The 13,104-nt window shown below is 32.4% G+C and overlaps 1 protein-coding gene across 4 annotated transcripts in view; it reads right to left on the bottom strand.

The window, feature by feature from the left end:
- The window catches only part of LOC124368688 (small glutamine-rich tetratricopeptide repeat-containing protein alpha-like), a 56,778-nt gene extending 46,684 nt beyond the window's left edge, over nucleotides 1-10,094 (bottom strand). Inside the window, exon 1 of one of the 4 annotated variants that reach the window (XM_046825982.1) lies at nucleotides 9,931-10,094. The gene's annotated coding sequence lies outside the window, so the exon portion shown is untranslated. Of the gene's footprint in view, nucleotides 1-9,825; nucleotides 9,849-9,930 lie in introns of those variants that run through there. The other 3 variants (XM_046825977.1, XM_046825976.1, XM_046825981.1) reach the window with 3 other exon arrangements.
- Between the last annotated feature and the right edge of the window lie 3,010 nt (nucleotides 10,095-13,104).

Here is a 13,104-nt window from a genome sequence, read left to right on the forward strand (position 1 = left end):
CATAATGCTAGCGATAAGTTTTGTTGTTTTTTGTTTTTTAATTTAAAGTACTTCTCATTCATGGTACACTCATAAGCTGTTGGCTCTCTAGAAATCCTGTTTGAGTTACTACTTTATGTATAAAGATACTAATTCTCCAGGTACATTAATTGAGTACAAAAGGTTAAAAAGCTTTAACCACAAGCAAGTCATATTATTTAAACTATAATAACAATTTATTCCTAAAATAAGCCTAAACAACTGTGGGGCATTATCAAGAATGACCTCTCAGTTAACAGTAGGGCCTACTTTCATGAACATAAAACTGAACTGACTGATAAAAGATTTAATTCTTTTTATATTAACACTACTGTAAACTTAATCAGCAATCCACAAAATACCATACACATTGTAAGTTTTCATCTGTCTGATGTTTATAACAATGTTAGCTGTGCATTTTCGTTTACCCATGTAAGTGTTGAAAATGTATATTTAGCAACAAATTCATTAAGTACCAGCAATAGCCAGGATTGTTTTTTATCTTAACTTCACGATATTAACGGTGAGTAGTTATTTGTGAAGTTTTGTGTGATGTGATAAATTCTTGTTTAAATGGGGTCTATTTTCCTTAACTTCACGATATTAACGGTGAGTAGTTATTTGTTAAGTTTTGTGTGATGTGATAAATTCTTGTTTAGATGGGGTCTATTTTCCTTAACTTCACGATATTAACGGTGAGTAGTTATTTGTGAAGTTTTGTGTGATGTGATAAATTCTTGTTTAGATGGGGTCTATTTTCCTTAACTTCACGATATTAACGGTGAGTAGTTATTTGTGAAGTTTTGTGTGATGTGATAAATTCTTGTTTAAATGGGGTCTATTTTCCTTAACTTCACGATATTAACGGTGAGTAGTTATTTGTGAAGTTTTGTGTGATGTGATAAATTCTTGTTTAGATGGGGTCTATTTTCCTGAAGAATTAAAAATAAATAAAGTGATACGCATTCATAATGAAGGTAATGAGGATGATGTCTTTATATGTTCTTCTACTGATCTATCATAGTTATACACATTCTTTTTTAATATTCTGTGGCAATAGCTCGTACTCCAATTGTCTGTTTGTATTGCGAAAACGAGCTATTAGATTAATTTGTAAAGCAATCTTGAGCTCACTGTAAAAATATATTTATTAGGTTAAATATTTAGACAGTTCCAAGTATGTGTATTTATCAGTGTCTTGTATATGTAAAACAATACCATCAACTATTTACACGTAACAGTGATCGTCAATTATGAAACAAGAAATAGGTTAAACTTAAATGATCTGGTATCTTAGAATGCAACAAAAAACAGCCTTAAGTATACTGTTATGAAATTGTATAACAATAATAATAATATTTATTTGCCATAAGAATCACAAAAGATCATTGACAATGTCATTTAGCTGCTAAGTAAGCTTAGTCATGAGTCCATCACATATTCAAACATGGTCAATCAGTATCCTATAATCAATCAAACACAATATTAAAAAGGATTACAAATTACAAATATTATATGTTAACTACAACCTAAAAATATTTACATAACTAATACAATGTAAGATTACACCTTGTGAAAATCCAAATCATAAAATTCCCTGCATAAATCAACATAATGATTTTAACATAATAACCCTCCATTTAACTGATACTATCCAATATAAATACCAAACAGTACCCATCAAATACTCCGTCAACAACAGCCTCTCTCCGCATCAGCTAAGTATACATCCTTCAAGCAAAGACCAGCAAAACATGATTAACAATAATGGTGATTTGTAACAGGCCTCGTGCAAAGTTCTAAAAGTCTATTGGATCAATGACAAAAAAGTCATCTAGTTTATAAAGGGGATGTTCTAGTAGCCAGTTATAAAACTTGTTTTTAAATTGCAGGATTGGATATTTATCCATAAGTACCTTTAATTTATTGTAAATTTTCATAGATATAATGGTATGGCTACTTTGGCATTTACTCAGTCTAGAAAACGCTATGAGGGCTCTATCCTTATTCCTTGTATTATAGTTATGAATATCATAATTATATTTATAACTACTTTTATTTTTAATTGCATATAGGGTTAAGTCATAAATATAGAGATTAATTACTGTTTGTATTTTCATTTTAATAAATAAGGGTTGACAATGTTCATATTCATGTGAATTTGTTAAAGTCCTTAAGGCTCTTTTTTGGAGTATTAATATTTCTCCTATTCTGCTACAATTTCCCCAGAGTATGAGCCCATAACGCATTATTGACTGAAAATATGCAAAATATGCTGTTCTGTTATACGATTTCGGGATTTTATTAGTGAGACTCCTCAAGAGATAAATGATTCTATTTAGTCTTGGATTAATCGAGTCAATGTGTTGGCTCCATGTTAAATGGTTATCAATAAACACTCCCAAAAACTTGACTGCATTAAGGTAATCAGGATTCTCAGGAATATTATTTTTTAAACTAAATATAATTTTTTGGGTTTTATCTTGATTTAGAAGAAATCCATTGGCATTGAACCATGTGGTGGCACCCTGAAGAGCGTTTTCAGTTAATTCTTCCAAAGCATTAATGTCTGCAGTGGAATTCACCAGAGTTGTGTCGTCAGCATATAATATAGTTCTGGCTTTTATAAAATCAGGGAGGTCATTTATTGATATTAAAAAAAGGAGAGGTCCTAGGACTGATCCCTGAGGTACACCGAAGTTGACTTTTAATTCTTGGGACCAAATACCATCAATTAGAACTTTTTGACTTCTATTTTGTAAGTATGATTCAAAAAACTTAAAGGGGGAGTTTTCAACACCATAAAACTTAAGTTTATTTAAGAGGTAGTCATGATTGACACAATCAAAGGCCTTGCTCAGGTCACAGAGTGTGGCCTGAGCATAGGCCTTGTCTTCAAATGCCTGAAAGGCTTCTTGTACTAATTTATCTATTGCATCTACAGTTGACATCCCCCTTCTAAAACCGAATTGTGTTACATTAAGGTAGTTATTTACTTCAAGATGCATACTAAGCTGGTCATATACTATTATTTCAACAATTTTGGATATTATTGGTAGTATTGATACAGGGCGGTAACTTTGTGGTGTACTTACTGGCCCTTTTTTGTATATTGGACATATCCGAGATATTTTGAGCTGGTAAGGAAATACACCTTCTTCCAATAATTTGTTTATGCAGAATGCTAGAGGAACGGAAACTGTCTGAATTATCTTTTTTAAAACGCTGTTAGAAAGGTTATAAATGTCTTTACTGTTGGAGTTGTTAAGTCTCTTTGCTGCTTTTATAATATCTTGGGGGGTAATGTAGTTCCAATTAAAGTTAGCTTTACTTATTTGTTTCCTACTTAGAAGATCATCGAATGTCACGGGAGTCTTAACAAGTTTTCTCTGAATACCATTAACAGATTCAATAAAAAAGTTATTAAAATCATCTGGTGAGAGATTAGACTTGGAATGACTGGGAGTTGAATTGTTATTCTGTTTAATCAAATTCCAGGCAGCTTTGCACTTGTTGCTACTATTTTCAATATACTGAGCATTCGATGCTAATTTTGCATTCTTAAGAGCTGTTCGATATTGGTATTTAAGATTTTTCATTTGATTTACCAAATCATCATTAGGACTAAGACTATTTTTAATAAGGCTGTTATAGAATAACAGTTTATTTTTCATCGAGGCCAGTTCACCCGTGTACCACTGATGTTTATTTTGATTTTTTGTATTTCTTTGTTTACTGTTTTTTATTTTAAGGCTACTATTTAAACTGTCTAAAAAGATTTCAAAAAATACTTTAAAGTTTTGACAAGCATTTAAGTTATTACTGAGATATAGCTCCCAATCGTATGTGGCTAAGTGTTCCTCGAGCAACTGGACACTTTTGTCCGTAAGAACCAACTGTGGGGTTAAACCAGCATTAGTTGGTTGCTCCATCCTGGAGTTATTCCTGGTTTTAATGGGCACACTTATTATCAAACCGTCATGGTCTGAAAAGGGACAGTTAAAAAGCTCACATTCTACTCTATTGTTTAAGTTAGCATTTATAGATATGTTATCTAAACAATTTTTACCCCTAGTGGGCATTTTATTTACACAATAAAAATTGAATTGCCTTAAGATATTCTGAAATTGTTTAGCTGTAGGCTTATTAGTTGTGATATCAAAGGCCGAGTTCAGGTCTCCTCCTATAACAACTGTATAGGAAGGCCAGGATAATAAAAAGTTAAGAAATTTTTGTATATATTCTAGAAATTTGTATGATTTTCCTGATGTTGAATGGTATAATGATGCAATAATAACTTTTAAATCTTCATTAATTACTGCGGACACTTCAAAATTTAGTTATTCACACAGTGCACTAGTGTCAAGTTTTTTGGTGTTAGTATCGTTACGGGCAAAAATAAGTGTTCCGTCCCTTCTTTGTACCACTCGGCTGTATACCGCTGCGCAGTAAAAGCCTGTGGGAAAAGAAAATTCTGATTCGTTCTCATTTAGCCAGTGCTCTGAAATACAGATAAAACGTATTTTATTATTATTTGGTAATAGACTTTCTAGGGCTAAGGATTTACCTTTCAAACCTTGTATATTCAAATACAAGACCTGAAAATCTGAATTTACTCCTACTTTAATTTGTGTTGGAAGTTTGTACCTGGAGAAACCATAACTCAGACCTGTGACATCACTGTTGGGCTTAACACTTGTAAAAAAACATCATTACATGGAAACATGACATCTTGTTCCTTCAGGGAACCATTCACTTTACAATCACCCTCCGCACTTCCAACACTAGACTGACTTTTCTCACTTAAAAAGGCACCAATAGCTTGAGAACACTCAGAGACCAAAAAGCACTCGGATACCAAGGAACACTCAGGGACCAAAGCAGGGGGAGTGAATTCATTGCTGGATCCTGAGGCCTGGGCAGAGTTGATGTCAGGAGTTGCTGATCGGTCCTCAGCCTTGTTCTCTTCAGGCGCTGAACTCTGCTCTCGTTCCATTCGGTCAGCAATCAGTTGTCGTAACGTCTTCACGAACTCCTCATGTGACATCCCACGCCACAGTTTACGTTTCGCTTCTTGGTTATAGGATACTATATAGACTGTAGCTCCTGTTGCCTTCTGAAACTCGCTTATTCTATCAACAAAGTGCTGTGGCTGGATCAAATCCCTAACGCAACCCATTGCAGAGCATATCAGCACTTTTAAACCTCTAGTTTGAAAATCTATTTTTAGTTGTTGAAAAGCTGTATCATATTCTTCATTGGTCGGCTTGCCATAGTACATCTCTTTTGTCACCAAACTATACACTGAAAGCCCTTCATTGACTTGCTGATATGCTAGATTTTGAAAAATGAGGTCAGACATCTGAGGGCGACCGAATTTCTTTCGAAACACAACAGCCACACCTGCAGACATTTGAAAATCACGGGAAACTGTGTGTGCTAGACCTACAGTAGGATCATTATTATACCGTTCTATAACCATTTGCCTTTACATATTAAGAGTCTTCCTGTAAATAATTTTAAATTTTATATTACAAAGTTTTCAACAGTTAATTGTTTTTACTCTATTGATGAATACTTGGTTTAGGCTAAAGTTAGTTCTTTTGATATTTGAATCTGCCTATATAATTTGTGTAACTGTTAATGTTAACACTGTAGTAGTTAGCGTAAATTTTAAGAATATGTCTTAACTTGTGACGTGTTCTGTACAATTTATTATTGGCAACTGAATAAAGAAATTATGATTCTAACATGAACCTACAGCGCTCTCTTCACCCTCCTCAGTACTACTTAATTACATAAAATAGCCTATAAATATATTTTATACTTATAAAATGCCTGTTATTAATTTTGTAATCTATGCTGTCATCAATGTAATTTCAATATCCTATCACTTGATATATCCGGAAGGGATTTGAAACCTTATCACCCTAATATAAGGATTGTAAAAGCAAAATACCAGGTTTTATCCAAAATCCCTACTAATAATTGTATTCTGGAGACCAGCTGTGATATAAATTGAATCCTTTAATTTTTAGTCATATAGGTTCTTACACAATATAAATCAAATGTATAGGCATACAAGAGAAAGGCTAGATCTGATTTTTCCCTATATTAGATTGTCTAAAATATAAAGAAGTTACTATAATCAACATATATGTAATGTCAAAGCAGCATAAAGTCAAGTGAACTATACATTTCTAAAAATAGAATAAAATTGGGGTAAGTGAATTTCATTTCCACTTCAAACGATTTGTCGATTGTTTTTTAGTGGAAAGTGCCTAAAAGGTGTTAAGAATAGCAATTTTAAAGAAAAAAAAATAAGAAGAAAGACCCAATAAGTGAGAAAAAATTCCTGCACGATGGGAGTAAATCCCTCAATGTAGTGAATTTCTTAATCTACCTCATTAATAGAGGTGGAACTTTGCAACTGAAACTGCCTCATTGCGATGCTCTGTGACTGGAACAGTTACATAACCGCTATAACAAATAAGTAAAAGATCTCGCTAATACTATTGGGACAACACAACCTTCGCAACTAATACCTGCCATTGCAATGGGCTCTGGCTAGTACTGGTACTGACACAAGAAATGGAACGATGTGGTAACAGTGACACTATACTTTGCTATGGATTCTGGGATGGTACTTGATAGACGAGATGGTACTTGATTCTGGGATAGACGAGTCCAAATAGGTTATATTTTTTATTCCGGCCTTTTTACCTCTGCCTCCAGTACTCATTGTTATATACTGAGTGTTTACATGTGTTCAGCACTTTTCATATCTGTAAAAATGTTTTATAGCCTTTATATCAACAATTTTAATTAATGGTTAAGAAAAATGCTTTAATATTATTCCATTTTTATATTATCAACATTTAACTTTTCTTAATTAAATTATACATTAATATTTGCAATATATCAGATTTTAAATCGTTTCTAAAATTGAACAAGACAAAATTAAATATATCTTGTAGCCTAGTACAAATATTTAAGTGTTAGCAAAAATCCTTAGAATCTCAACTACCATTAATTAAATCTCCAAGTGCATTTCTATACTATTTATTTTTAAAACTAGTGCCTTACTATAGTACATAATGTTTTCGTATTATACACCATTACTTTAAAATCTATGTATTGCCCACCTTTTTTTACACATTGCTTGTGTAGATCGCATACTGAATAAATCAAAATGAAAAATTATTGTATGCAAAATATTCCCCATTTATCTGTGATTACAGACATGGATAATATTTGACCATTATTTCAAAGGATAGAAATATATCACAATGTAACACAAGAACAGCTAACAAAAGACGCTTAACTCTTGCAAATACAGCTGACAGCAGTTACAGCTATTGATATTCAATCTATAAAATATACTAATTGTGTTAAATTCGATAGAGAATTTATTTTTGAATAATACTATATGAAATATATCATGAAATTAAAATAATTAATGGAATTAGTGAACCGGTGTTTTAACCGTCCAGTTCAAGACGGTAGCACTCAGTAAGACAATCTAATCATCCCAATTGAGATGGTTAGCACTTAAAAGGGTTAGCGAGGTGGAGTGTTAAAAAAAAACCAGTGCCCTGATACGTGTCACGATTTTGGTACGTATTTTAATTTAGCCACGTTACAAATAAACAAAATCTGACATACGTGACAAGACTTAATGAAATAAATACGGTGTTTCTTTGCATTCAAATTCTGACTTAAAATACTAATATTTTAACAGAAACATTATTGAAAAATATGAGTATATATTATACTGGTATATTATATATATCAGTAAAGAAATGTTATGTACATGAAGCTAACAAGAACTTACATAATCTAGTCACTTAACCACCTTGCATATCTAAGGGGACCAAATACTTTATTTGAAAGACAAACACCCTATCAGGGTCACTCAAAACTTCAAATCCCCAGTCGACAAATTACGATTCTCTAGTCCATTTTCAAACCAAATAAATATAAATCATTGTACTACTGTATTTAACCCTTACACCGAGTGTCATGGTGAAGGTTTTATTTCACAATCGGTAATAGCAGGAAATATCGCAAAGCTGCATTGGCCTAGCCAATTTAATCAATAGTGGTATATGTGAAAAATTTGATGACGATTAATCGCTACCACCTATTTTAAGCTTCTTTGCTGTTATCTCTGTGTGTTTCAATGTCTCGACAAAGCATTGAATATATCTAATAATTTCCTTTCTGCAACATTTGGTTAATATACGTATCCAATTCTGAAATATTAAGAGAACAAACTGTACCAACACAGCGCAACTGTGGAACAAACTGCAGTCTAGCATTGAGGATCAAAGGTCTGCAGTACATTACAACGATTTCGTTCCTATAAAAGGTCGTTTTAATACAACCTAAAAATTAACCAAAGAAGTTTACTGAACTTACTTTTCTTTTCGTTTATCCTTTTGAGGGAAAACAAGCCTAAGGGTAACATGCTATTTTGAAAGAATTTGCAATATATCTGTTCAGAGAAACAGATATATTTCTTATACTAAGATTCATATCCGGTAATTTAAAATATGATTGAGATGGTCAGACTTAATAATAACGAACATTATTTATTTCATAAGTACACACATATCTACACAAACTAAGCATTCTTATAAAAAGAAATACAATTCAAAATTTCTACTTACAAATAAAAATACACAGAAATTGAAAGAGCTAATACACACCCAATAAAACTATTTAAGACCTGTGCCTGAGTGAGAGTACCATATTAATCACTCAACGCGCAATTAAAAACAAAGAATAATAAGAAGGAAAAAGAATTACAAAAAAGGAAGATGAATATGTCACAATTTAAATAGGCATATAAACTATTGCATACAGGTTTTTTAAATGTCATCATTTGTTTCAACTTTTTACTTTTCTTTTAAAATGGTAAATGAGTTCAATAGCAAAGAAGTTGACAATTTTACAGGATAAGTAAACAATTTTTTAAACAGTTTAGGCATTCTAATATGATTATTAATCATTTGCCTTGTGGCATAATTACATGTTATCAACAATTTGGCCTGCATTACCACTCATGCAGTAAAACATAAATACTTTGCATGATTTATATGAAGAGGAAAAGTAGGCCTATGTTCATTTAAACTATGCCTACTATTTTTCATAAGTCTTAACGAACTGTTTTTTTACACCGACCATTCACATGTGCAAACAATTCAACAGCATCATTACTAAAATGTAGTCGATTTTCATTTGCAGTTTCACCGATCACGTCATGTATCCCAAAACACTCTGTCACTATGGTAATTGCTTGTCGTTTCTAGTAATAATTTACTTTTGAATATATAGGTAGTAGAATTTGTCATCTTAATCACTTATAAATCAGAACTAATACATTGTATTGAGCAAGTCTGAGATGTATGACTAGACTGTTACTTTAAATTTTAACACTGTAGCCTAATCTAGTTTTAAAGAATTTGAAGTTTACAAAGCAACATTTTTAGGTTAAGAGGCTGAAACCAATTCTTATTGATACATACTACTTATTTAAGTGATTAATTAGTGTAGGCCTATTTGAAATATCCTTATATGTACAATTAGTGACACAGAATAATTGGATATAGGCTACCAACACCTAATAAGTGAATACCGGTTATAATATACTTTTCAATATGTAACCTATGAATGTAGGTCCAGCCTACTCAATGTCGCCTAAATTGATGTTGAGATTCGTTACGAAGTAAATAAATAATCATAATCGTTTGTAATACAACATAAGATTCCCAAAACATAGAACCTATGACTGGTAATATCTACCCTTCGTCAACCAGGGCCCACAACCTTCTCAAGACAAGTAATAATATTAAAAGATTACGTTTTACTATGTTGTCCAGAACTAAATATTTAACAAAATGTACTTACGACTCTTGTAAGTGAAGTCTTCTTTTTTATTCTTGATATCCTAGCGCTGCATGCACGATAATTATTACAAGTCAAAACTCGAACTACAGAGTACACTACACCACCCAATGCTATTCAGAATCAGATTAAGCGATAGCGAAGCAAGTCAACGGTCATCGGTATGGGCGGAACACATAGACCGAAGAAGGCGGGAAAAATCTCACCTAGAGTAAGATTCTTGGAAACACGGATGTTCTCTTCCGGTTTGAGAACTTTGGGAAGATGTAAAAATAAAACTTGAGCAATTTTCTTCAATCGTAGGAACCAGTAACAAGAGCAGGTTTATCTTTGCTGAATTGGAAAATAAATTATCTTCCTCTTGACACAGGTGCTTAAAATTGGGCTAAACTATAACATTTTATTTACACTAAGAATAAAGATATTAATTACCATTGCTGAAATATGCAAAGTAATGTTACAGAAAGTACAGTACTAGTTTTGTACTTAAAAGAAACTAGGTTTTATTGCCTTTGATAGAATAATTGAACAAGTCATATTTTACATTTGATCATTGAAAATAGTTTAGACTAACGCCACTCTTCAATTTTTCCAAGACAACTCTGAGGGCTATTATAGTCCTAGAAGAAAGAATTTAATTTACAAAACGAGAGCAAATCGCGTCAAGTGCACATGTTGATAACATGCAGAAAATGGAAAAGAAATTGACCTGGGCGTTTCGTTTAGAGACCGCTGACGCAACTGAAAAAGTTCAGAAGTCGCTTCAGCTAATTTAAAAATAAGTGCACGATGAGCAAGGTAATATCTGTACCTCTGAAGAACGTTACCATACGCCTCCAACTTGGCAAGAAGGTGAACATGACTAAGTGCGTCGAAGGCTTTTGAGAGATCAATGATCAATGCATATACTTTCAACTTATAGATTGTTGAAAAAGGATGTAAAAATATATTCCTTTAACATCACTATATTTGTAGTAACATACTTCCGTTACACTAATCCAATTTGCACTGGAGTGCAAATAAAAATATCTTAATACTTAAAAGTAATGTGGTCTAGTACAAGGGACTCAACACACTTACGCAACGCTGGCTGCATAGCTATTGGCCTATATTTTGACACATTGGTTTCATCGAATGATTACAAAACTAACTTTCAATACATCAGAAAAGATTCCTTTCTCCAGCAATCTGTTAAATATTACCATGAGATATGGAGTAGGCAATACACTGCGATACTACATGATGAAAGATGGAATCTCATCAGGTGCAAGATTCTTGTACGGGTCTAAAGACAATTTCAAACCAACATATTTAACATTAATAACACAAGAAAAAAGATTTATAGTTGAATTGTAATGATATATAAGGACGAGACCATCGGATAAAGTCAATACTGAAGAAAAAATATCTGCAAACAAATTATAAATTTCGATAGGAGAGGAGGAAGATTCGTTATTTCAGAAATTCGTTATTCAACAGTTTATGAGGGTTTTTTCTTAATATTTACAAAACTCCCAAATTCCAAAATACTTTATATTATAAGGTATGGCATTATTAACATGGGACATTGTAGTTTTTATAACAGCTCATGCTCATTTTCTTGCAGAAGTGCCGTAGACACCGAAACTCAAATATTGTCACCAAGAAACAGCAAATATTTGAATCTTCTTTTCGTCCATCATCCGTCTCAAGTCAGGAGGAAACCAGCACTGGTACTTGGTGTCACCAATGCTCTTGAGGGGAGCATTATTAATCTTCGCACTGCGAGTATTATCGTCAAAGAATTGGTATATAGCATCCTGTATATGAAACATGAAAAGTCCCAACAAATAACGAAGATTTGAAGAAACTGCTTCATGATTACAACGTGAGAAGTTATAAACAACCTGCCGAGAATCTGACATCCTCTTCGGAAAGGGTACTTCACGAGTAATTAATCAAATCAAATCAAAGCTTTATTGCCGTTACTACAATACACAGCATGGCATCGTCAAATTTTTTCACAGCATGAATATTTCATTACACAACCTTCATTATTGTTGAATACATTCTACAAACTCATCAACACTGTATACAGCTAGATTGACTAGAAAGTTTTTCATATAATTCTTAAAACTAACTAGGTTTAAACTTTTTACATTATCTGGCAGTAGGTTAAATAATTTTATACCTAATTCTACATAGCTGTTTTTAGTTGTCTGATAATTACAATGGTTGGTTCTGAGATGTAAACAATTTCTAGTAGAATAGCTATGTATGGATCTATTGTTAGGAATTTCATTTGATCTATATTGTATATAATTTAAAACATTAAGAATATACAAAGAAGGAACGGTCAGAAACTTGAGTTTTTTGAACAAAGGTTTACAATGTGTTCTACTGTTCACATTACAAATAATCCTAATAGCTCTCTTCTGCAATATTAGTAATCTCTTAGTGTTACAATCATTCCCCCAGACAACTACACCATATGACAAGTGGCTATGTATATGAGCAAAGTAAACTGCAGTCAATATTTCAGTACTTACAACCAATTTCAGCCTTAACAACATAAAAATACCTTTAGATATTTTTTACATACAGATTCAATGTGAATATTCCATTTCATATTTTCTTGAAGGTAAATACCTAAAAACTTAACACATTCATTGTAAGGGTTGTATCTTAAGCTAAAGTCAAGATTCTGTGTCTTTTCATGATTCAAACAAAGATAATTTGCAACACACCAGTCCCTTACAATTGAGTCTCCTCTGAGTAAATTGTCATGTGTTAAGATTTTATTTTTATCATTGACTAAAACAGCAAGGTCATCTGCGAAAATATACGTGCTAATTGAGTTACTTAGACTTATAGAAGCTGGAAGGTCGTTTACATAAATAATAAACATTAAAGGGCCCAATATTGAGCCTTGAGGGACACCCACTTTGACTTTGGTGTACTCTGAATAACTCCCATCATAGGCTACCATTTGATGTCTGTCATTAAGATAAGATTTAAAAAAACTGTAAACTCAAATCATTAAAGCCATAGAACTTAAGCTTATCCAACAAAATGTCATGTTTTACAGTGTCGAAAGCTTTGTATCAAAGATATCAAAAAATATAAAAAATATCAATAAATATCAAAAAAACTTACCAACTACAACGTTCTTATCATCTAAACCATAAACACAATTTT

Source organism: Homalodisca vitripennis, chromosome X (assembly GCF_021130785.1).
Source record: "Homalodisca vitripennis isolate AUS2020 chromosome X, UT_GWSS_2.1, whole genome shotgun sequence".
Lineage (NCBI taxonomy): Eukaryota > Metazoa > Arthropoda > Insecta > Hemiptera > Cicadellidae > Homalodisca > Homalodisca vitripennis.